Source organism: Pipistrellus kuhlii, unplaced genomic scaffold, assembly GCF_014108245.1.
Source record: "Pipistrellus kuhlii isolate mPipKuh1 unplaced genomic scaffold, mPipKuh1.p scaffold_m20_p_5, whole genome shotgun sequence".
Lineage (NCBI taxonomy): Eukaryota > Metazoa > Chordata > Mammalia > Chiroptera > Vespertilionidae > Pipistrellus > Pipistrellus kuhlii.
In genome coordinates, this window is record NW_023425551.1 from 67,400,797 (window position 1) to 67,426,238 (window position 25,442).

Below are 25,442 nucleotides of genomic sequence, written 5' to 3' on the forward strand. Positions count from 1 at the left end.
TTGCTTGGAACAATTCAAGAAAACGTAGATTCTGCCCATCAATCTGGTCTGCTTTAGGACAGAAGACTCATTTAATGCAGTTGTAGGACTTTCTGAAATCTAATAGGATTTGAAAGATTGAGTCTCTGATTCTATACAGGCCCCTTCAGATCTCTTCGCAGTTTTTCACTTGCATTCCAACGAAATTGTTTGAAAGACTTTTATTCACGCATTTCATTACTTCCTTGGTTTTTATTCACTGCACATGAACTTCCCTCTGCCTTCCAACCCTTCCACGGAACAGAGACTGCTCTTATAGCAATCACCAGTCACTTCCATTTTTCCAGTTCTCGAGAACAATTCTCTATCCTCATCTTACATGGTATCTTGGGAGCATCTAGTCCAGATTTTCTCTTCCTCTTTTTAGACCACTTTTTTTTCTCTAGGCTTTCATGATTGCTTCTCTCCTTGATTTCCTGTGATGGCAATGGATAGACCTTATAAATAAGTGGTAAAGAAGCATATTTTAGCTGAAACCGATTTGGCTCAGTGGATAGAATGTCTACCTGCAGACTGAAAGGTCCCAGGTTTGATTCTGGTAAAGGGCATGTACCTTGGTTGCGGGCACATCCTCAGTAGGGGGTGTGCAAGAGGCAGCTGATTGATGATTTTCTCTCATCAATGTTTCTAACTCTCTATCCTTCTCTTTCTTCCTCTCTATAAAAAATCAATAAAATATTTTTTTAAAAAGAAGCATATTTTAGCTCCTCATCCCAAATTTTGTGAGACCTAAGAAAAAGATCCAGTTGAGCCTTCAAAGTCTTTTGACCTAGAGAACTGAAAGCTGACAAACAGGTGGTGTTTTGTTGTTTTTACTAATTTATTGAGGTGCAACTGACATGTAAAAAGCTGGACATAGTTAATGGATAAGTATACACCCATGAAATTATCATTACTATGGAGACAGTAAACATATCTATCACCTCCAAAAGTTTTCTCCCACATTTTCCTCCTCCTTACTATTAGTAGTAATAGTAGTAATAGTAGTAGTGAGAGTAAGAACACCTAACTATCATAAGATTGACTCTTATGTTAGTAAAATTTTAAGTGTACAATACAAGTAGAAAATTTTAAGTGTATAATACATTATTATTGGTATAGGCACTATGCTATATAGTAGACTTTCAGAACTTGTAAAACTTAAACTTTGTATACTTTTTCCATCATCTTCCCATTTTTTCACTCCCCTGCCCTCTGGCAATCACCATTCTTACTTTCTGTTTCTATGATTATGACTATTTCATTTCATTTTAATTTTTTAATTATGACTATTTTATATTCCACATATGAGTGAGATCATACATAATTTGTCTATGTTTGGCTTATTTCACTTAGATAATGTTCTCCAGGTTCATCCTTATTGGTTGAAAATGACAGACTTTCCTGCCTTTTTAAGATAAAATAATATTCCACAATGGGTATTGTTTTAAGTCACTGAGTTTCTGATAATTTGTTATTCAGCAATAACAAACTAATATAGACACTAAGGTTTCACACACGCACACACAAATGATGGTGGGGAGCTTAGTTCTCTGCTCTTGTTCCTATCTTTGGACATTTATCACCACCAATCTTTCAAAAGCTTAAACTCTCATTCAATCATAGGTTCCCCTCAGCATCACAACTGCCCCCTGTGGGCAGCTGGGTCACGTCAGTTCCCAGGTGCCTTCCCAGGTTTCCACCTGCACACTCTCCCTTTCCAGTGTGGAGGCTCTCAGGTCATCCAGCCACAATGGATTTGTCTCCAAAACTGTCCCCACAAGATGAAAACAATCCCAACTGATTTTTTTCTCTCTCTCTCCCCGGTTTTCCATTTCCCAGTCTGTTTCCCCAGCTAGATTCAACAAAAGCTATTTGCAGCATCCCCATCAGTTCCATGAGTGACAGGAGACTAGTGTCAAGTGAGAAAATGAAATGTAAATTTTATTAAACACCCCCTCTCATCGCTGCGTATCAATCCAGATTCCAGCCGAACATAGCAAATCAAATCCTGTCTATTCCAGGCCTCGGGGCATGCAGAAAATCATTTCCCCTTACTACCATTCCCTTCTAGTAAAATATTTTTCTGTTTGGTAAATAAAAATTTCAAATGCGAACCCTATTTTAATCCCAGTGAAAAGTATATCTTCCAAATGAACAATGAAGGAGATAGCAGGAAAGAGAAGAGGGGAGATTCGGGGGCCAAAGAGAAGTAGAAGGGGGATAAGAAAACAAAATCGTATTTAGTTGTGTCATGTGCCGGCCTGCCCGGTGGCTGTGCGGGGATGCATATCCACAGAAAAAATGGAGACGTTCTTTGAAAGCTTGGACCATCAGGACATTTATCTACATGCTGTCCTGTCTCAGAGATAATACAGATCTTAAATCTGACACACTGCCTTGAAGCAGCATTAGAAATAGATGCTTCATTTTGGGTGTGAATATGTAGACAACTACTGACTTCTATGGAGTTCTGAAGGGGAGTGTCCATGTGCACAGAACATCTTCGTTAGGATCCTAAAAAGCATAATTAACAATTTAAAAGGCACTTAGTACATTAAGGCAAAAATAGAACAAATTAAAATGTTAGCCAATATTGAACAGTAAAAATAACATTACTACTTAAAATATACAGTACATTCTTCCATATTCCACTTAATATACTTAAATAAAAATCGTAAATATAGCTTTATGTTTAAAAAAGAATGTAATTTATTTAACCTACACTTTTTAATTTGCTCATTTTAAGTGGGTAAAACCATTTTTGAAATGGCAGCTTGTCAAGAATATATTGGTGTTTTGACCATCTGCCCTGATTTGTCTGAGACGGGGGAGTTGCCTGGGATTTAGGACTTCAGTGTCCAACCCAGGAAGTCCCTGAAAGTTCTAGTCAGATGAGAAGCATCAGTCACCCAAACATATTACCATTATAAGTAATATAAAATAAAAATTCCTCGCACTTCAAGAAATTATTAATATTGTAGACTTCATTTTTGGACAATGTTCCTGAGCTAAATTAACTTATAGCTATATCTGGATGTGATCTCCTTGGTTTGGTCAACTTGGCTAACAGAGTTCAGGCTTCCAAAATTTGTGAGGTCACAACCCAAGTATTATTATTGCTATCTGAGAAAATGGCATTCTTAGTTCTCTCCTTTCCTTGACCTGCAGTTAAGCTTATAAAACATTCTTCTTGCCCTGGCCTGGTGGCTCAGTTGGTTGTAGTAGGAGCAAAAGTAGAATATTGGGGACTAGCTATGGTTATGGGGAAATATTAATCATGCTCTGTTACTGCCTTGTTCTGGTTAAAGAAAGGACATTCTAACCTGGCTGGGAGTTGTACACCCCTGGGACCTGCGGTCAACCTTAGAATGCAGTCCACTCTCATTCAAGAACTGCCTATTATCATGGAAAGATTAACAACCTTGTTGTCCAAACAATGGAGTCCCACCCCAGCCTGTATATCCTGCTTTCCCCTGACTGTTAGCCCTACTTCCCCATGAAATCTTTGTTTTATCTGTATAAGCAGCTGGCTTATGGGAGGTTGCAAAGCAGATTCTTGTGGCTGACCTACTGCTCTCCCATACTGCCGGCAGTATTGGAATAAACGCTTCTCTATATGATTCAATCCTGTTTCTACATTTGAAGCATCCATCTTATATAAAAACTGCTGTTTGAAATTTTAACCCTGCTATTTGGCTTCTGTAAATGCTTGTTTGCTTAAATAATATGGAAAACAAGACTACTTCCACTTCAGAGAGGCCATTAAAACCTTCCCTGGACCAAATTATCAGTGCTGGCACCAGGCCAGGCCTTTGGTTGAGGTCTCAAAGCCCCAACACATAGAGGCATTTTAAGAACTTGCAAAGGGGGCTGGGAACACCCCATATTTGCAAGACAAAGAAGGTAAAAACATATAAATAAGGAACATTCCTACATGTTAGGGACCAGAATTTGAGAGACATTTTCCTCTGGACCCAAGCATAATAAATATAACTCCTCCATCTCTCTAAGTATTGCTTGGTTCTTCTCCAGTTTTCTGCAACACTTGATTGGTTCAAATAGTGACAGGCAGCCCAGACCCACTGGAGCAACTTCCTGTGCACCAAAAAGGTTGTGGGTCTGATTCCATGTCAGCACACATATGTAGGTTGTGGATATGATCCCTGGTTGGGATGCATATGAGAGGCAACTGATTAGTGTTTCTCTCTCACATCTGTTTCTCTCTTTCTGTCTGTCTTCTCTCTGTCTCTGTCTCTCTCTCAAATCAATAAGTATATGCTCAGGTAAGGATTTAAAAAAAAATAAAAAGGATAACAAAGTCCCTAAACTATTGACGAAAGAGAAATAATTAAATCAAGATTGGAACATCCATATAGTTAAAAGTCTTGATTCATTAAAAATTATGTTGAAAAATGATAATTGCATAAGAAATTTTTAATTTTAAGTATTAAGTTAAACATATAGTATGCAAATAGAGTACTATCTCACATAAATATGTGTATATATTTGTGCCCATATTATATATGTATGTGTTAATAGGGTTATCTCTAAAAGATGGTTTTATTTTATTTTTTATTGTCTTTGTTTTTGTTTTATTCAGGCTTTCAACAATTAACAAAGTTACCTTTAATCAAATAAAAATATAGTAAGTTCTATTTAAAAGAGGGTGAGCCCTGGCCAGTGTTTTTCAGTGGTTAGAGTATCAGCCCATCCAAGGAAGAATCTCAGATTCATTTCCCAGTCGAGGGCACCTACTCTGGTTGCAAGTTTGATCCCCACCCCAGTCAGGGCACATACAGGAGGCAACCAAATGGATGTGTCTCTGTCACATGGATGTTTCTCTTTCTTTCTCTTTCTCTCTCCCCCTACCACCTTCCCTTCCAATATTTTTTTCAATGTGAAAAAATATCCTCTGGTGAGGATTAATACACACACATATGCACACACAAAATAGAGGATGAGAAACCCCAGCCTCTGCACTGATAAACAGATCTCCCCAGTGCCAACCTTGCAAATGCCCATTGGTGCAAATTCCCTTTATAATGAGATGCTTCCTCCTTGCCCCTCTGTGGGAAAGAAGGTTGAGGAGAGCTGAGCAGAATCCACAGCCTGGAAGAGTCCTGGAGACATGCCAATCATGGGGTCATAGAACCCAAGGCCCCTTGGCACGCCTCTCTATTTCCTGCTTCTATTGTTTTGTTTTGTTGTTTGTTTTGCTTTTAAGATTTTTTAATTGATTTTTAGAGAGAGAAGAAGGGAGATGGAGAGAAAGAGAGAAATATCAATGTGAGTGTGAAACACGTACTAGCTGCACCCCTGAAAGCCCAACACTGGGGATCTAGGCCTCAACCTGGGCATGTGCGCTGACTGAGAATCAAATCAACTGAACCACCCCAGCCAGGCCAGTTCTGCTTTTATTCTTCACCATCTTCACCCTTGTCCAAAATTTGGATGAATGTAGTCTGCTCATTGCAGTACAACAGCGTTTTTCTCACCAGACCCATCCTAGGAAGCGCTGTTCTTATTATGCTGCTCCTTACCCTAGGCTGGCTAAGAAGGATGGAGGAAGCTGCGATAATGCAGCGGGCAGGATGGAAGTGGTAATAAACAGGAGCATTGACTAGACTCAATATTAGTGATGGTGCTGGGGAGCCGTCCTGGCTTTGGGCTGCCTGAAGGCAGTGGTGATCCCTGCTTGTCCTATCTGTCAGTCTATTTGATCTCCAAATGAATTGCTTTTGATAACAGCTATATAAATGCAGAACTGATCCGCTGAGCCTTCTTAAATGAGACTCCTCGCTTTCATCTCCCAGTCATTTCAAAAAGCAGATAGACTTGTTAGAGGTTTTAATGCAATAATTTATGTTTTATCTTGCCCAGTTCGAGGCAGCATTTATTTAGCACTAAATTCTTCCCGAGCCTCTCTGTGAGGGGAGAAAACGTTTGCACACACAACAATTAGGATTTCTTTTTTTAAAAAGTAAAGACATTCAATAATACACTTCCTCCTGCCCCCCGCCCCCCTGCTTTCTGATGTTTAGGAAAGACAAAGTTTATTTATATTTTTAAAGTATATTTTATTGATTTTTCACAGAGAGGAAGAGAGAGGGATAGAGAGTTAGAAACATCAATGAGAGAGAAACATTGATCAGCTGCCTCTTGCACACCCCTACTGAGGACGTGCCCGCAACCAAGGTACATGCCCTTGACTGGAATCGAACTGGGATCTTTCAGTCTGCAGGCTGACATTCTATCCACTGAGCCAAACTGGTTTCGGTGACAAAGTTTATTTTAAGGAAGGAGGGAGGGAACAGAAAAAGTAGCCATATAAAACACTTCCATTATCTTGGCAAAGTTATAAGGAACCAGAGAGGTACAATATCACTTCCTAAAATCTATAAAACAAATCAGTAAGTTCTCCCACCCAAAGGAAAAAAAAATCACAATTTCTGTTAAAACAAAGGAAGACAAGTTCTCTTATGGTTTTTCTCATGTTTGCATTATCTACAAGAAAACAATCTGTGAAGCCTACCCATTGTTTGTCTCTCCTGCCTTTCTCTCCTTACACCTCACTTTCTAATCTCTTTTCACTCTCATCCCTTCCCCATTGTATGAACAATGCAAACTCTCTTCATAACGGAAGTGGTGCATCATTTATAACACACACAACCTTTAGTAAGAAGCTTTGCTCATTTAGCATGTGTATGCAATAAGTTAGCTTATACGAAGGGATATATTTCTTGGCAAAGACACAACCTATTGCAACCTGAGAAGGAAGTAGAACTTGATTTCCCTTTCATGAAAGGATCTCTCACTTTATAAAATGTTATAAGAAACACAATGCAAAGTGTATGTGTATGTGGAAATCAAACAGCTAAAAACATTGTAACAACTTGCTATTTTAAATTATAATTTTCAAATGAAAACATTATGATTTTGAATAGAATATAGAATCACCCAAATCTGAATTTTTTTATCGATCACATTCAGTTAAACTTTGGTCATTCTCTCAGGAAAAACCATAACATTTTATTCAATCCTTGTACAGTAAGGCAACCTGCAATTATACCTTCTTAAAAGTGATATATAATAGAGCAGAAAAAAGAAAACCACATGGTATGAAGTGCTTGACATCTCCAACAGATGAAATTCATTTTTTAAAATATATTTTTATTGATTTTAGAGAGAGAGGAAAGGAAAGGGCTAGATAGATAGAAACATTGATGGGAAAGAAACATCATCAGCTGCCTCCTGCATGCCCCCAACTGGAAATCCAGTCCTCAACCTCTTGGGTCATGAGTTGAGACTCAACTACTGAGCCACACCAGCTGGGCAAAAATCATTTTTTGATAGGTAAGCAGCCTCATAATTTAAAAATATCAAAGCTAACTGGAAACGGGTTAAGACTTTTCTCTATGTGGTAGGAGAACACATTCATATCCTGAATAGTGTTCTTACTCTGTAATTTCCTTTTGAGTCACAAGAAAAGATAAAAGAAGCTTTTTAAATGCTTGAACATGTGGTTAAAGCTGCCTATATTGTAGTCCCAGCACTGAGTGCAACAGGTTACAGCTGCTACTGATAATTAGATTGGCCCTGTGAATTTCTTTTCTTGTTACTCTTTCTAAATGTTTCTATAAATACTGAAAAACTTATCAAGTTTCTTGAAACAGATATGCAGGTTAAAGAAAAATTGATGAGTTTATAGTTTTCTTGAAAAAAAAATGCCTTGAATTAATCATTGTAAAAATAATAATTATATTTTCCAGCCTGGCCAGCATGGCTCAGTAGGTCAGTATCAACCTATGAACCAGGAGGTCATGGTTAGATCCCGGTCAGGGCGCATGCCCAGGTTGTGAACTTAATCCCCAGTGTGGAGTGTGCAGGAGGCAGCCAGTCAATGATTCTCTCTCATCATTGATGTTTCTATTTCCCTCTCCTTTCCTCTCTGAAATAAAAAAATATATATATCTAAAAAACATTTTCCAATGAGAAAAATATAGCAATGAATTAGTTTGACCCCAGTTTTTCATATGAGCAAGGCAGTAGAATAAACTCAATGCCATACACTTTAGAGAAAAACAAATTATGATAATGTTGCCTCATATTTACTTTGCTTCCTTTCCAATAGAACGCCAGATAGTTTCTATTTTCTTTTAAATACAGGCATTTTGATTGAATATAGGAGTGCCACGTGCCATATAAATAGCCTCAGGAAAGTAGGTTCTTAAATAGGACAGTACCATTTTATAATCTATAATGAGAAATAATTATAATAATGACTTTTAAAAGTTTTGTAAGTCACATTATTGAAACTAATCCACTATGAAAATCAAACCCATTTAACAGAAGGCCTATTATAAATCCTATGCTACACAATATGAGGTTTTTATAGGAAACAATAGATGACAGATGATAGGTAAATAGATTGATAGATAGACAAATACATACATTCATACATACATACACTGTACATAGACATACAGATATATATAGGCTGGGGGAAAACCATTTCCCTGCCACTATATGAAAATCTGACAAACCACATGATTTTTTCTTTCCATCCAGAGAATTAAATATTTCTGTGTTCTCTTTATAATACAGGAACATGGTCTTTTTTTTTTTTTTTTTAACACTCATCTGAGGACAAGCTTATTTCGAACCACAACTTTTCTGGGGTATGGGACAAGGCTCCAATCAATTGAGCCACACTGCCAGTGCCAGAAACATAGTCTTTATTCAAATACTAAAAGTGTCCCATTCAAGATACCAGTCAATACTTCATCTTTATTGAAAAGCAAGAGTCTTTTCCACCTCCCAACTAACTTGCATTGGGGGACAGTGCATGCTTTCTGATTTTGCTCATTCCTTACCCCACTTAAGAGGGACTGGGGCCAAAGAGCCACTTTAAGGAAGATAGAAAGTAGCTACAGGCCAAGTGACAACTTCCAATACTATTGGAAGTTGACTTTAACTCTGCCTTGACCACTTTCCCTGAGCAGGTTTATAAAGTTGAGTTTTTGTGCTATTGGAAGACAATTCTTCTAAGGTATCTTCTGTTTCTGAACATCTCATGAGCAGAGACACTAACTGCCTTTACTCTAGCCCAGTGGTTAGCAAACTCATTAGTCAACAGAGCAGCAAACCGTGGCTCGTGAGCCCCATGTGGCTCACAAGCTGCAATTGGCCAACCACTGCCCTGGCTTATCTTCCCAAGGTTGTTTGTATAATGAACAGCATCCCTTCAGATAAAACAATAGGTATGTTTACTGTCCAGTAAAAAATATTTAGTTTCCCTGAGTTCAGGATCCATCTTCTGTAATGCAATCCACTGCTCATATAGCTGTCATCTGACCCCTTTTACAATTCTCTGTGGAAACTGGGGCTTGGAGAACTAGTGAGAGAAAATGCTGATTTTCTGGATATGGTTACTAATGTGAACAGTCCTTGGCTTCTGATTCAGTAATCTTGAATTTTTTAACAGCACTCATGGAACAGTGAAAAGCAAACTCAATAGCATATAAAAGGGTAAAATCTCAGATCCTTTACAGTTTTTAACAAGGGAATGTTCTTTGGGTTTTCAGAGCCCTCTGCTTGGGGAAACCTTTATACTACATTTCTATTCTCATGGGTAATGTAAATCCCTAATCCCTCTTCAACACCTTATTTTTTCCCCCATAAATTCACACTACACATACTCTCCTTGTTAAAATGTATTATCTCTGGGAAGAACTAAAAATCCCCCAAGTTGGCACTCTCTCTCATGTTGCCAACGTCTGGTGCACATGAAATACTAATGCTTACATTGTCAAATTTTGCAAGCCAATTCCAATGTTGACATATTCCACTCTCACTCTCCTAAGCATGAATCAGGTTACAATCCTCCCTGTACCCCTAAAGGGCTGTCCCAGTGGTCCCATAAGCCACTTTCACAGTTAGCTACCACATACATCCCTTCCTAAATCTGGCTTTATCAATGGCAATAGCTTTCTCTAAAGCAAACTCTTTATCCTTTCATTTTCTTGTGAGCAATAGATTTCTGGTAGAGGAGCCCCAAAGTCATGAAACTGGTTATGATATATTTTATTTATAAATTCTACTGTCTGTAAATGCTTCACATTCAACTTAGGATCTTACACCTTGGGAGAAAATAAAACAAGAGATCTTTAATAGACCCTGTTACAGTATTGTTATTGCTATAATCATTGAATCATTCAATAAATGATAGTAATTTTGTGTTCTTTTCTCTGCATGTTCTCCTACATATTGGCACCAGACATGGTGGAATCAGGGAAGAAAGCAGTTTCTTGCCAGAGGACCCAAAATAAAAGGGAGGCTTAGGGAACTTGGAACTATTGGTATATGGAAATAGTAAAGAGCTTAGAAAAGGAACCCCAAAAAGTAGCTCATGAACTCCATGGTGCATCTCCAACCTGTATATGCTGGGTCTGGTCCTAATTAAGATTACAAAGACTTTGAGAATTGAGCTAATCAGGAAACCATTCCCTAGGTCCAATATTGGTACATGCACTGGAGGAATCTGAATAATGCAACTAAAGCTATGATAATGGAACAGACATTGGAACCACAGCCCATAGCTAGCAGGTGATCTAACCTAACCCACCCAATTGCTACAAAAATGAAAACATCAACATTCTCCGTCAGGTTTATAAAATACTCAGAGTAAGATATGTACACAGATAATAATTTAATAAAATAAAATAAAATAATCAGAGCCTCATAATGTAATATTCACAATGACCAGGTTACACAAAACAATAATTACTCAACCTACAAAGAACCAATCACAATGAGCTTGGGAAAACATAATCAACAAATAATGCAATAATGCAGCTGTTGGAATTTTTCTGACAGAGCCATTAAAGTGACTCTTAAATATATAAATGACTAATTTTAAACACTTGAATTAAATATTATAATTTAAACACCAGCAAACAAGTAGAGAAAAAAGGAATAATCATATTGAAATTCTTGAACTGAAAAATAAGATAACTGAAATAAAACTCACTTAAAGGGCTCCATAGCACAATAGAGATGGCAGAGGAATCAGTGGACTTGAAAACAGATCAATAAAAATTATTAAACAACAGAGAGGAAAAAAAATTAAATAGAGACTGACACAACTGCATGCTGTCTAAAGCAAATTTATTTTGAATACCATGATATATGTATAGTAAGGAAAAAGAGTGTGGAAAAAAATACGATGCAAACACTAATCATAAGAGAGCTGAAATAGCTATCTTAATACAAGAAAAAATGGATTATAGAGCAAAACAAATTATCCAGTGGAAAGAGAGACAGAATTGGCCAATGTGACTCAGTTGGTTGAGCCTCATCCAGTGCACTGAAAGGTCACCGGTTCTATTCCCAGTTATGGCACATACATAGGTTGTGGGTTCAATCCCTGGCCAGGGTGTGTATGGGAAGTGGCTGGTTGATGTTTCTTTCTCACATCCATGGGTTATTTTCTCTCTCTCTCTCTCCCTCCATCACCCTTCCTCTCTTTCTTAAAATAAGGAGAGAGAGAGAGAGAGAGAGAGAGAGAGAGAGAGAGAGAGAGAGAGAAAGAGAGAGAACATATTGATACATATTGGTTTTATTCTTTATTTTGGTGGAGCACATCCTCAAATCACTTTCAGAAAGTATATGCCAGTTTTATGAGATTTCATATATACCTGAAAATATTTATTCTATATAATTTTGGTGGGAATAAAATTCAAATCACTTTTTCTCCTGACTTTGAAGTTGTTGAATTATTGCCTTCTAGCTTTTATTGTTAAAGTTTAAAGCTGATGTTATTCTGATTCTTACATTTTTCAGGAGGTTTTAAAAGTTATTTCTTCATTAATGTTACTCTCAAATGATTAGTGTTCAACTTTCCCCCCCTCATTAATTATGCTTGACACTCAATAGATCATTTCAATCTGATAGCTCATGAACTTTAGTTCTAAATTTAAAAAACAAATATTTCTTTGGTGATTTCTATTCTTCCATTTGTTAGATATTGGATGTCCAATATTAATTCTCAATTTTTATTTTATTTTATTTTTTCCAATTAATAGTTTTGGTATATTTTTCTACTTTCTGAGAGCATTCTTCTATGATACATTCAGCCTTTCTATTATTGTTTTATAAATTCTGCTCTCATATTTTTAATTTCCAAGACCTCTTTCTTATTCTTAAGATATTTCTACTTACAGTAACCTATTTTTTTTTTATGAAGGTCTAAAAGTAATATATTCTCTTGTGTCTCCAGAAACACACACACACACACACACACACACACACACACACACATCTATTCACACACAGTTTTCTTTAGTTATCTTTCCTCCCAGTTCTATTTCTTATTTTCAGTTTATTTTGGTATGATACTGGTAATCTTTGCCTGTACATTTATACATAAAATGAAACATTAAAATGTGACTGGAAACTGTGTATGCACAGGTGAACTCAGTGAGACTCACTATAGATTAATCAGCCTAGCCAGTGATTTAACTGTTGCATTGAAGACCTTAATCTGTTACTCTCTGCAAGGGTTTTTATGTGTGTGTTTTCACTTTTGAGTGGGGTCAGTTTCTCTAAAAATAAATCCTACTGATCTTTATAGATGCTATTGTTCTGAAAGCTGAACAGGGAAAGAATGCTTAAAAACTCTCAGAATCTAGGATACAGGCTTTTTTGTTTTGTTTTTTTGTTTTTTAAATCAGAGGATATATCCTATTGATTTGATAGAGAGAGGAACAGAAAGAAAGAGAGAGAGATATCAATGTAAGAGAGAAGCAACAACTAGTTGCCTGTTGTATGCACCCCAATTGGGTATCAAATCCACAACCGAGGTATGCACCATGCCTGAGAATCAAACCTACCCCCTTTGGGTGAAGAGGACTATGCTCCAACCACCTGAGCTCCCAGGCGGGGCTAAGATGCAGCTCTTTATCCACTTGTAGGCCTGAATCCTAATTTTCTCTGATTCAACCTCCCATGGAGTGAACTCCCTGCATTCTGTTGGTATTAGAAAAAGAGTGCAAAGGCATGATTATTCTTCTATACACTGTCAAGAAATCCTCCTCATTTTAAATTACAGACCACAGTTCATCTTTCAGAGATACTAGTACCTCCAACTCCTAGATCTTTTGGGTTTTTGGCTCAGGTATCAAATCAGCTGTCTTCCCCACAGAAGTTAGGTTTTAGACTCTGCTGACTTACTTATACGCATGCATCTGCTTGCCCTGCTGACTTATACGCATGCATCTGCTTGCCACTTCAACATTTTCTTGACTTTTTTCATCTGTTATCATCTCTTTTTCTGTTACTTTTGTTTATACAGGGCTTAAATATTTTCTTCTTTTACTGCCATTTTAATGTTATTTTTCCCCCCTGGAAGAAATAGAGATAAAATTATGTGCTCTATATGCTCTGTGAACTAGACATCTTCACCATAACCATCTCATCAGTTCATCTCTTTCTTCTGAATCCCTTGTGTTTTATCCTTTCCCATTTTGTTTACCACCATCCTCTGTTCCCAGCTAAAGTCTCTCCTTCCCATCTTCCATACTGCTTGGAAAAGCGATCTTTCTAAAACCAAATTATGGAAATGCCTCTACCTTGTTTAAACCCTCAAGTGCACTAGCACTAGAAACTTAATAATTGTCGTGCTGGGTCTCCCATGAATCTGGTTTTTCACTATTTCCTTGAACCCTACCCCATTCACACTTACAGTACCCCATTCACACTGATCTCCTTGGTATTCTCCCAATGAACTCATCCAGTTTTCTACCTAAAAAAATACTTTTCTTTTACTTCCATCACTTGTATATTTCTGTGTTGTTGTTTTAATTAAAATTAGAATCTTTTTTTTTTATTCTTCTAAAATTAAACTCTGGAGTCACCTTCTCAGAGAACCCATCTTAGCCACCAGTGCTTCTGTGTGTCCTCACTAGGTGTTCTGCATGCCTTGCTCATACCAGTTCAGTGAATAAGCAGAGTACAATTCTGTGTAGTTCATTCCCCTCTGGAATCTGAGTCTATATTCGTTGTCTCTATCATAGTTTCTATCACAGAAATTAAGCAGGACTGGGACGAGTTGCTGCAGATTAAAGGGGGGGAAAATACAACTGTAAGTTTATCAGCATGGCACTGACTCCAAATTCATCACAGATATATCCCCTTGGTTTCTAGAAGAATTCAATCACCCTGCTTAGTCAGTTTTAGACACTCCTTTTATTGTTTATTGTTGCTCAGACATTTGAATTGCTTGCAATAATGAGTGATAACAATGGCGGAGTGGTGTGGGGGAGTAGTTGAGAATGAAGGGAGTTAAGTGGAAAATAAGAAGTTGCCAAAAATGACTTATCTCCCGAGCCCAAGACTCTTTGGTCTGGCAGACGGAACTTGGTCACAGCTCTTGCTGCATCAAAGCCCCCAAGTTACCTTGTGTTACTGGAGGACAAATGGCCCTTCGCGGGGAATTGCGCTGGTTAACTCTGTTTCCATTTTGTTGATTTTTTAAAGGCTGTCAGTGTTTATGGGTGAGGAGGATGGACAAGTCCATTTGTCTTTGTGAGCCTTTTGTTTATGCCTCCCTAGCCGCTCTTCAATAGCACATAATTCAATTTTCAGCATTGTTGCTGGGTTTTAGATAAGAGCAAGTCAACATCAACTCTGCTGCTTGTTTTACTTGACTTCCCTCCCTTTTCTCGCTGTTGGATTAAAACAACCTTCTTGTTTCGTAGTTTGGGGGTTTTAGATAGAGAGGGTGGAGGTCCAGGCCCTGGTGCTTTTGTCTGTCCCCCTATGTATGACTTATTACAGTCCTGTTGCCCTGACCATTGTTGCTTCCCTCTGAAGTCTGGTTTATTTACTTGAAAATCTGATTTGTTTCATTTTATTACTGTGTTTGCGAAGTAACTGATATCAGATTGGGAGGGAAAGAACTGCCATTTACCAGCAGGCTGTGATGGCTTTGCCTCGGTCTGCAGGCCTGATTTTGAGGCCTCGTCTGCCCCGGGGCTCCCACAGAAATAAGATTACTGGCAATAACTGCTTCAACTGCTTTGAATAACAGACACAACTCAGAGAGCATAAAATTAGCATAAACACAGCACTGGTGTGTTCCATCAGCCAGTGTGAGACAGGCAAGCTATGGAAAATTGACTGAAATGGGGTCAGACAACGTAGAAATCTGAAACATAGGAAATACCGCCTAAGAGATATGAGGTATTACCACCTCTCTCGTTTTCTTTTATCTCTCTCTATAGATATTCATGCAGTTTTAATGATAAAATGTTAGAACTGATGAAAATTAAAGATGCAAAATCACTACCACCCTAAAATGCCTGCGTTATCTTTCCAGACAAATTATTATTAATCATTTCTCAGCTTTTTAATCCTGAGGGTAAAAAAATAAACACATTTGCACAGTCATTTTAAATTGATTTTTCTTTTGGAGAGATATTAGTTTGAGGATAGAGTTTGCTTCAGGAAGGAAGTGAACAGATGAAGCAGTACAGGGTTGTCGCTTGAAACAATTTCTCCCATATCTATTTATCAAATATTAAAATGGAATATGCAGCCGACAAACACAATAAAGTCTAACATTACAGGGAAGAGAGTGACGCTGTGCAGATGGAAGCTACGATTGTGTTGTTTTAATAATATGTTGTCACATATGGAATACACTTTTCAATACAGCTGCATATAGATGGGTCCCATTGCTTACTTATTTATTTATTTTTCATGCGATGTTGGCAAAGGTCCTCATTACCATTCCAAAAAATGAAAATGTTCTTGGAATTTAGCATTTTCTGATCTCATTGTGGCCAGAGGTAGTTCCAAAGGTTGATAATCTCACACTTCAAATTTGAATTAGGGGGAAAGGGTATAAATATTTAGTACCATTTCCTCCCACAAGACTAGCTTAAGGTCACTCTATTATAGTCTATATACAGTCTCTTTAAGAGCATTTTCCACATTTAGGTATTACCAGTTAATGTCAATCTTCCCCATTATTCTTATGAAATGAGAAATCTTGTTTATCTTATTTACTACCTTACTCTTAGTACCTAGTACTGTGCCTGGTTTTATTAAGCACTCAATAAATATTTACTGAATATTGTGTGAATAAAATATGACCAAGTGACTGGAGATTATACTGAGAAAGATAATATAAACTTGAGAGGATGATTCTTACAGAATTTCTATCAAAATTTTGATTAAAGAAAAATGATAATAGTGGGCTCATTGTCTTTAGATTCTAAAAAAAAACGGTGTCCTTAAAATATATGTAAATGAAGTGTTGAGTGGCCATATTTCTGTAAAAACCAGCCATAGAAAATACAATTTACAGATAATTCCATAGACTTTGCTGTTGTGAAATTCATCTGGCATATGAGAGTACTGCATTTAATACACTTGTAGATGGTTAGCAAGTTTAGGTTGTCAGGTGTATGCTCACATACTATAGAGGTATCAAATAGTCACAGAATACCACATGTCATTCCACTCTATGTTACAAAAGATTTTGGTGAGTTACACCATTTTGAATCTGTAAGAGTTTAAATGTATCCTGTTAAACAATCACTCTAAAGCTGAGTGGATAAAATTAACATTTAGTTTTCTTTTGCCTAATTATACTAGAGGCCCTATGCACGAAATTCATGCAAGGGGCTCAACCCTCACAGCCTTGGCTGCCTCAGCCAGTCATCGCAGCCCCAGCTTCGTCTGGAAGGTTGTTTAGCTGTTTGGTCTAATTAGCATATTAGCTCTTTATTATATAGAACTAGAGGCCCAGAGCACAGATTCCTGCACTGGTGGGGTCCCTTGGCCTAGCCTGCAGGGATAGGGCCAAAACCAGCTCTATGACATCCCCTGAAGGTTCTCAGATTGTGAGAGGGTGGTTCTCAGGTGACACACCCCAGAATCAGGGTCCCTCCTCTCTGGTTTCAGATGTGTCACCCAATTACCACAGCTGCCAAGTCACCGCAACTCGGCAGCTACTGCATTTAGCATCTGCCCCTGGTGGTCAGTGCGCATCATAGCTACCAGTCAGACAGTTGAACAGCCAAATGGTTGTTTAAGCATATATATATAACGTTGAGAAAGAAGTCGACTTTGTTGACTTTTTTTTTAACTTATTTTAGTGACAAGGGGCCTTCTTCTCTTCTTTTTCTGATCTCTTATAAGAACAATGATCTAATTCACATACTTGGGTCAGAGAAACTGGAACTTTACATTATTAATTACTTTTATGTCTATGGCCAGCCTCCCTAGGTAAATTGTAAGTACCAAAGGGCAGACCCATGTCCTGTGTTGCTAGTATCTTCAAATCCTTGCATATAGTGGTACATATCAGAAGGATAGATAATATAGACAGCACTCTGTTTGAATTCAGCTCTCACTTATCTATAAATTTGAGCACACCCACATATACACAGACATTATGAGAAATGGATACTCAATCAAGGCCCCTTCTATTTGCATATTTGATCTCAATTTCTAAAAAAGTTCTCTCTACTCACAAATGTCCCCTGCTCCAGAGAACTTAAATCACCAGGCACGGTTGTATCTATGAATGTGATAATAGAAGTAACTATGAGAGTCAGATGCTGTAGTTGAATTCACTCGCTGTGCCTGAATTATGAGACCACAGTTCACATTATCAGGCTATCTTCGCTGTTCAGGATGAAACCTTTTTTTTTTTTTTTCTGAGATCTTGTGAGATGGTGCCCTGGCAGCTATACTTGTACATTATCCTGCACCTGAACATAGTTGCTTGAACTAGCTACACTAATCAGATTCTTTCTCTAGTGAAGTTCACCTTCAGTCTGAGAGATTCTTGTTCAATCTGGACTGTCAGCATCCATTGAGAAAATAAACTGCAAATACATGGGCAGCCATCTTTCTCCAGTGACCATGTTCACCTACTGAGAAAGAAGATCCTATAGATGTATTAATTAGGGATTGTGTTGGCTGCATGACAGAGAAACCCAGCCATTTTGGCTAATTTTTAAAATTCTTACACATAAGAGGTGCAGAGATAGGCAGTCTTGGGCTATTAAGGTACTGATAATTCTCTAGTTTTCTGCTTCAATGTGTCTCTCATCCTCTTGGTCCTAAGATAATAAATCCTTCTTCAGGCAAGGTGTCTGTATTCTAGCAGAAAGGAAAGAGGTTCATCCCATCAGAGTCTGTTTCATTAACAGCTTCCTGAAGTCACTACTTGGTAACTTCTACTTATCATTAGCTTGGACAATGTCACACAGCTATCTAGCTGCAAAGGAGCCTGGGAAATCTGGGCATATTATCCCTCTGAACAAAACTGAAGTTCTATTAACAATGAAGAAGGGAAGCATATACACAGAATAGACACTGAACCAGCAACCACCAGGATTTGCTATAGCTATTAGTGAAAAAATGTACAAATAAACAACAAAAAAACATAGACCAGGGTTTTGATGACCTAGGAGATAGAGAAAAAAGAGTGCCTGCCTGCCTTCCAGATAGTTCTTGCTTTCTGCCCGAGTCCTTTGTCAGGCCTATCATCCTATCTAATAATAGAGTAATATGCAAAATATGCAAATTGGCCATCACATCAACACACAAGATAGCAGCCCCAAGTGGTCAAAGATGGTTACCCCCATGTGGACATAAGATGGCTGCCACAATATGACCATTGGAATGGGCAGTTGTAGGCAATTGGGCCAGCAGGGGAGGACAGTTGGGAGGACCCAGGCATACAGATGAGGGAAGTTGGGGGGGACCAAGCCTGCAGGGGAGGGCAGTTTGGGGAACCAGGCTGGCAGGGGAGGGCAGTTAGGGGTGATCAGGCCAGCAGGAGAGTAGTTAGGTGTCTATCAGGCTGGGAGGGGAGTGATTAGGGGGTGATTAGGCTGGCAGGCAGAAGCAGTTAGGGGAAGGCAGATAGGCAGGCAGGCAGGAGAGTGGTTGGGAGACAGCAGTCCTGGATTGTAAGAGGGATGTCCAAATGCCTGGACATCCCTTGAGGGGTCCCAGATTGGAGAGGATGCAGGCTGGGCTGAGGGACCACCCCCCACTCCTGCACCAATTTCATGCACCGGACCTCTAGTGAGCTATAAGTGTCCATACAATACATTGTTTTTGCTTACTCTCTTTTTTTAAAAAAAAAAGTGAGTAGGTGTTACATTTTACGTGCTTTTTGGTTCACAGCAAAATTGAGCTGAAAGTATAGAACATTTCCATATACTCCTTGCTTCCCCTCCCCACCACATGCAGCCTTCTACGCTATCAACATCCTCCATCAGAGTGGTATGTTGGTTACAATTGATAAACATACAATGATCCATCACTATTACTCAAAGTTCATAGTTTGTATTGGGATTCATTCAGGGTACTATGCAATGCATGAATTAAAAAAAAATTATAATGACGTGGCCACTATTTTAATATAGGAAATAGTTTTTATTACCTAAAATTATCTGTGCTGTATCTATTCATCCCTCCTGCCCCTATGTCCTGACTATATTCAATTAAGGTTACTTCATGTCTTCCCATGGCATGGTAGTGTGCTCTCTCTCTCCTCTCTCTCTCTCTCTCTCTCTCTCTTCTCTCTCTCTCTCTCTCTCTCTCTCTCTCTCTCTCTCTCTCTCTCTTTCTCTTTTAAGAACTAAATAATATTTCATGGTCAGATGTACACAGTTTATTGAACTATTCACCTACTGAAAGGCACCTTGGTTGCTTGCAAGTTTGGGTAACTATAAATATCTGTGTGTAGGTTTTCATATGGACATAAATTTTCAACTCATGTCAGAACCGGTTTGGCTCAGTGGCTAGAGCGTCAGCCTGTGGATTGAAGGGTCCCAGATTCGATTCCAGACAAGGGCATGTACCTTGGTTGTGGACACATCCCCAGTGGGGGGCATGCAAGAGGCAACTGATCGATTGTTGGTTCTCTCTCATCGATATTTCTAACTCTCTATCTCCCTTCCTCTCTGTAAAAAAAATCAATAAAATATATTTTAAAAAAATTTTCAACTCATTTAGGTAAATATCAAGCAGCATGATTGCTGGATCATAGTCTTATTTCTTCATGTTACTTTAAACAAAAGTTATACATGGGGCACTTTATATTATTCACATTATCTATGCAGACATTTGCCAAAAATAAACTAATCTAATTGGATTCTACCAGTCCCTAGACTATTACCTGATTGAAGTTACATGTTGTATTGTCTTTTCTGCATATTTGCTGAACTAAATTCATTTTGTCAAAAAGCAATAAATGCTTGAGTCATAGCAGAGATTGTACAGGAATAATGATTGGGGAAGTAATATTGCTTTCAAAAGAAGTATGAGCATAATATGTGTACCTAGATCAAAATAAATGAAAAAAATTTTAAACTTTTTAATTTATGTAAACATGAGTGGAAAACAGCATCAGATGATAGCCACTAATTTCTTCCTGTTTCTCTCTCTCTGGATACCTTAATTGTGTTTTCTCTGCAATCTAGGCTATTCATGCATAGACTCCCTGAAAACTAAAAAAAAAATAATAATAAAAAAAAAAGATTTACCCATTGCACTTTTTAAAAAACTGATTTTTCATTACATTTCCAAGTTTCTGCCATGGCACCCTATTGTGTTAAGTACAATGTTAATGAGAGTGTTAAATAATAAGCCACCAAATATTTATTATATTTCTGGGGCAAAATATGTGCTTAATGAGTATTGTTGAGTTGACTCATTCATTCAACAAATATTGAGTACCTCTTTCTCTCTAAGTAGCCTTCCAGGAACTCAGAATTAAGAGCTGGAAAAGACATACAAGTTTCCTCCTCCCATAAAGTTCCACAAAAAGTGGATGACCAGTAGACCATCCATTAGGAGAGTTTCTTTTTTTTTTTTTTTAATATATTTTATTGATTTTACACAGAGAGGAATTAAGAGAGATAGAGGGTAAGAAACGATGAGAGAGAGTCATCGACCAGCTGCCTCTTGCACACATCCCCACTGGGGATGTGCCTGCAACCAAGATACGTGCCCTTGACCGGAATCGAACCTGGGACCTTTCAATCCACAGGTCAATGCTCTATCCACTGAGCCAAACTGGTTTTGGCCATTAGGAGAGTTTCTAATGAATGTCTTTAAGGTGTCTATGGAGGAAAATGGACTGTGCAGTTCATTTTCAGTTTGCATCTACATACTTAACCAGTTCATCCAGGAACCAAGCTTGAATTTTTCTGTCCTCTTTCAGCTGGTCATATGGGAACACATCCCATGTGCCACAGGTGAGCTAAGGGAGAGATGTGATGTAACAGTACTGTGTAATAGGAGACCCTGGGCTGCCTGCTTGTACAGCTTCTGTGTACCCTTTGGTTCTGCTTTTGTTTGATCCTAGAGGTGCCACTCACATTATTCTAGACTGCTGCTGGGCTTAGACAACCATATGACTCCATGTTTCTGACAGACCCCATCCCATGAAGGGTAATTGTGGCTGCATGATCACTTGGTATTCCATGGGTCATGTGCTCATTCTTAACCAGGATCCAGCAACACACCAGGAGCTGAGTTTTGAAAGGTCTATAACTCTCTAATGCAGATGGCATTGCCTTGTTTTAGAACCCTAGGACTCTAAATATTGGTTCCATTAAGGCTTGCTGTAAATATTGCATTGATCCAAGATCATAGGGCCTGCTGGGTCATGTGACCAAAGCAGCAGGGCCACTGACAGAGACATTTCTGTTCAGCAACCTTTTATACCATGTTATCAATATATAAGCAAGTATGGAACTTGCTGCCTCCAAAACCCAGTGAGGCCTGCCAGGCGTTCTGTTTTATTTTTTATCATGGGAATTTTGAAATACAGTAATTTGAGCTTCACTTTAGAGGAGATGTTCCTACCTTTTCCTAACCATGCATCCCTAAACACTGCACTGAGGCAGCGGCCCCTGAATACTCAGGCTTTATCTCTCTCTCCCTGGAGTACATGGATACTACAGCACCTGCCACTCCCTGCTTATACCGTGAAATTAGCACAATGCTATCATGAAGTGAACCATGTGATGTTCTGTGGGATATCCATGTGATCCAACTTCCATTGTGATCATTGTGTCATCACCTGTTCTTTATTAATGCTGGAGCCAATCATCCCCATTATTATCACTGAGCCCAGGTCTAGAGTAATCTCCCATTTCCTACTCTAAGGACCTTAATGATGCTGATGTCCATCTCAACACTTTTTTTTTTTATTATGTCGGCAAATGAAATATCTCTTGGCCCTTCTTGTGGGATCTTACTCACCTAGTACATTGGGTGGCCTTACATAATATATCCACTTTTACATACTTCTCTCACTTTTTGATTCCTTCTTCTACCATCAACCATAAAAAATTATAGCATTTATACTTCACCTTCTATGATGTTTCTATATGTTATTCTAGCAGCACATTGGCACCATTTCCTGGGATCCTTGCCAGGATATTGATACCTATATTGTGGGAGAGTCCTCAGATATCGAGGAACTCCCCTTATCCAACTTCATGTTCTGCCAGCTTTAACCCAGCAATCTCAGGATCCAGTTTTACATGAGCTCTCCAGGGTCCTGCTGGTGCAGGATGGCTGGGTCTTATAGCTTCTTTGTAGGATAGTCCTTTACTTCCCTTAGGAGGCCCAACATTTCTTAGCTGGGTTAGAATGTGACTTAAACTTCATCATTGGTTTTGGGGGCTATGAGGGGCACTTCTTGATTTGAAATGTAGAGGTCTCTGCACTGTCTTTAAGCAAAGGTGGAGTGCTGATCTCTAATAGAGAGGGTTGAGCCACTTTGGCCAGTACAGAGGGTTCACGGCACCAGTCCCCAATCTGGGGAGCCATTGCCAAAGAGGACACTCGGCAATGTCTGCCAAGATTTCTGATTGTCACAAGTAGAGGGAAGGGGCTACTAGCTACAGGTATCTACTGGGTAGAGGGCAGGGACGCTCTTATAAATCTTACATGCACAGACAGCTCTCTCTCTGCCCCTCAAGAAAGAACTATCTGACCCCAATGGCCAATAGTGCAGAGGTTGAGAAATCCTAGTTTAGGGAAGTTTGGGGATTTATGATTTCTAGCAAATGCTTATTATCTCCATCACTCATCTCAGGATCCCATATCCTTCTTAATTAGACCTCTGAACTTGGCAGAGCAGACCAACTCGGGTTCTCTGGAGTTCTGCTATCCTTATGATTAAATTTTGGGCTGGTCCTCAACTTGCTCTGCCTTTAAACTGTAAGAAATAGACATATCTTCATATGTTGCCAAGGGAAGGCTTCACACCTAGCCTTTAATGTTGGATTAATCATCCTCAACCTTTCATTATTTATTTTCTAAAGAATCAAATATCACCAGCAAAGCTTATTCAAATTATTTTTCCTCTAATTATTTTTCTCTGAGTTTCTCAAACACGTAATGCATTTACCCACTAGTGTATTTTATTCCACCAGTATGCCATCCCAATTCATCCCAGGTGAAAGTTTTAGTAACTTGGCACTGCTATCTTGTGCCAGGTTATCTATGCTTATAGCCTTTCACTGGTGATGGGAGCTCATGTCCACTGACTGGTGGATGAGAACCTTCCAGAATCCCATGCTAGCAATTGCTTACTCAGACTCCTGGTACAACCAGTCAGGTTTCCAGGGAAGGGGAAGCAGATTGTGTAATGGAAATTTGTGTATAGGGGGTTTATCAGAGAATCCTTAGGGGATGAACACCTGAGGGAGAAAGGAAGACAGCAGGGTGGGGAAGGAAGTTGGGCTGTGGTGCAGGCACAACCACAACAGTGGGTGCAGGCAGATCACTAGGTCCCTGAAGCTGAGATGGTTCTGTAGAATTGACCAATTCAAGATAAGGATACTTTTTTAGTTCTCCTTTATTTATCTGTCATTGGATCCAGGAATTCACAAACTGAAAAAATCTGGAATTGTGACAGCAAAGGGCCATCCCTAATTTTCAGTGTCCATTCTCTGACACCTTCCCAAAGGACATTTTAAGAATAATGATGCTGGAAACTGATCATTCTCTCACTAATAGAAAATTGTAAATGGTTAGTCAACCTTAAAGCTCTGAAAGGTCAGAGCCAACCACTCCCTATCTAACTGAGACAATGGTAACTGAGGCAACTTCCCCATCTTGTAATCATATAAATCCTTACTGATATGATAATCTGATTATTACCTGCCTAAGGGCTATGAGTGTATCCCAAACCTGCTAAAGCACGTGTGTCAAACACAAGGCCCGCGGGCCAAATCCGTCCAGCCAGGCCTTGCAATGTGGCCTGCACCTCGCTGTCATCACTGCACTCCGCTGCGTTTCCATCACAATGAAAGTTTATGACTGTTCAGTAAACCATTCGGCCCGCGATTTAGGCTGGATTTTAGATTTTGGTCCCTTCTCTGATTGAGTTCGACACCCCTATGCTAAAGGGTAATGAGTGTATCCCATAGTCTCAATAAAAGGGATAGCAAGGCCAGAGCCTAGCAGTAGTCCTCCCCCTCGAGGTGGACTTCCTCTTGCCCCCCATTTTTCCCAAATTAAATCTTTCCCAGTCTCTTTTCATTTGTGTGTGGCCTTCCCCAGAAACCGGACTCTGAACAGGAATCCTGAACCACACAGGACGTGATAAGGGATCACACACAATGATGTTTCATATTTCATTTACAGTTATTCATAGTTATGATAGATACTCTACTCAATTCTCTCTCTACACTTGTGCTGGTTGCTTATAAAAGCCTATTATAATCACTTGTATGAAACTAATTATTTTATTATAAAAACTAGAGAATTAGCCCAAACAGTGTGGGTCAGGATATATGCTTGGGTTGTGAGCTCCATCCCTAATAGGGGGTGTGCAGGAGATAACTGATGGATGTTTCTCTCTCATCAATGTTTTTCTCTCCCTCTGTTTTCCTCTCTCCAAAGGAAAAAAAATATTTAAAAATTAGTAATTTTAAAAATTATAGAATTAGCTATAGCCCAGAATAGCAAGCATACATGTGTGCATGCACACAGAAGTCCATGCACACACTCACATGATCACACACACATATGCAAACTAAAACTGGGAGAAATAAAATAAAGTTCACTGATATGTTACAGAACCCTTTCTGAGGTTTTGAACTTCCATGGGGCAAAGGAATGCAGTTGGAATCAAGCTTACCCTGCTCTCAAAGGGCAAGAAGGCTCTAGCTGACATCGGGGCTACAAATAGTATGTGCTTAGGAGCTTATGAACTCCTCTTGCATGCCATATATTTTCTATGAACTAAATAATATGTTTCATGTATAGTTGCTATTATTCAAATACTAGAGGCTTAACACATAAAAATTCGTGCAAGAATGGGCCTTTCTTCCCCTGGCTGCCTGCACTGCCTTTGCTCTGGCTGGAGC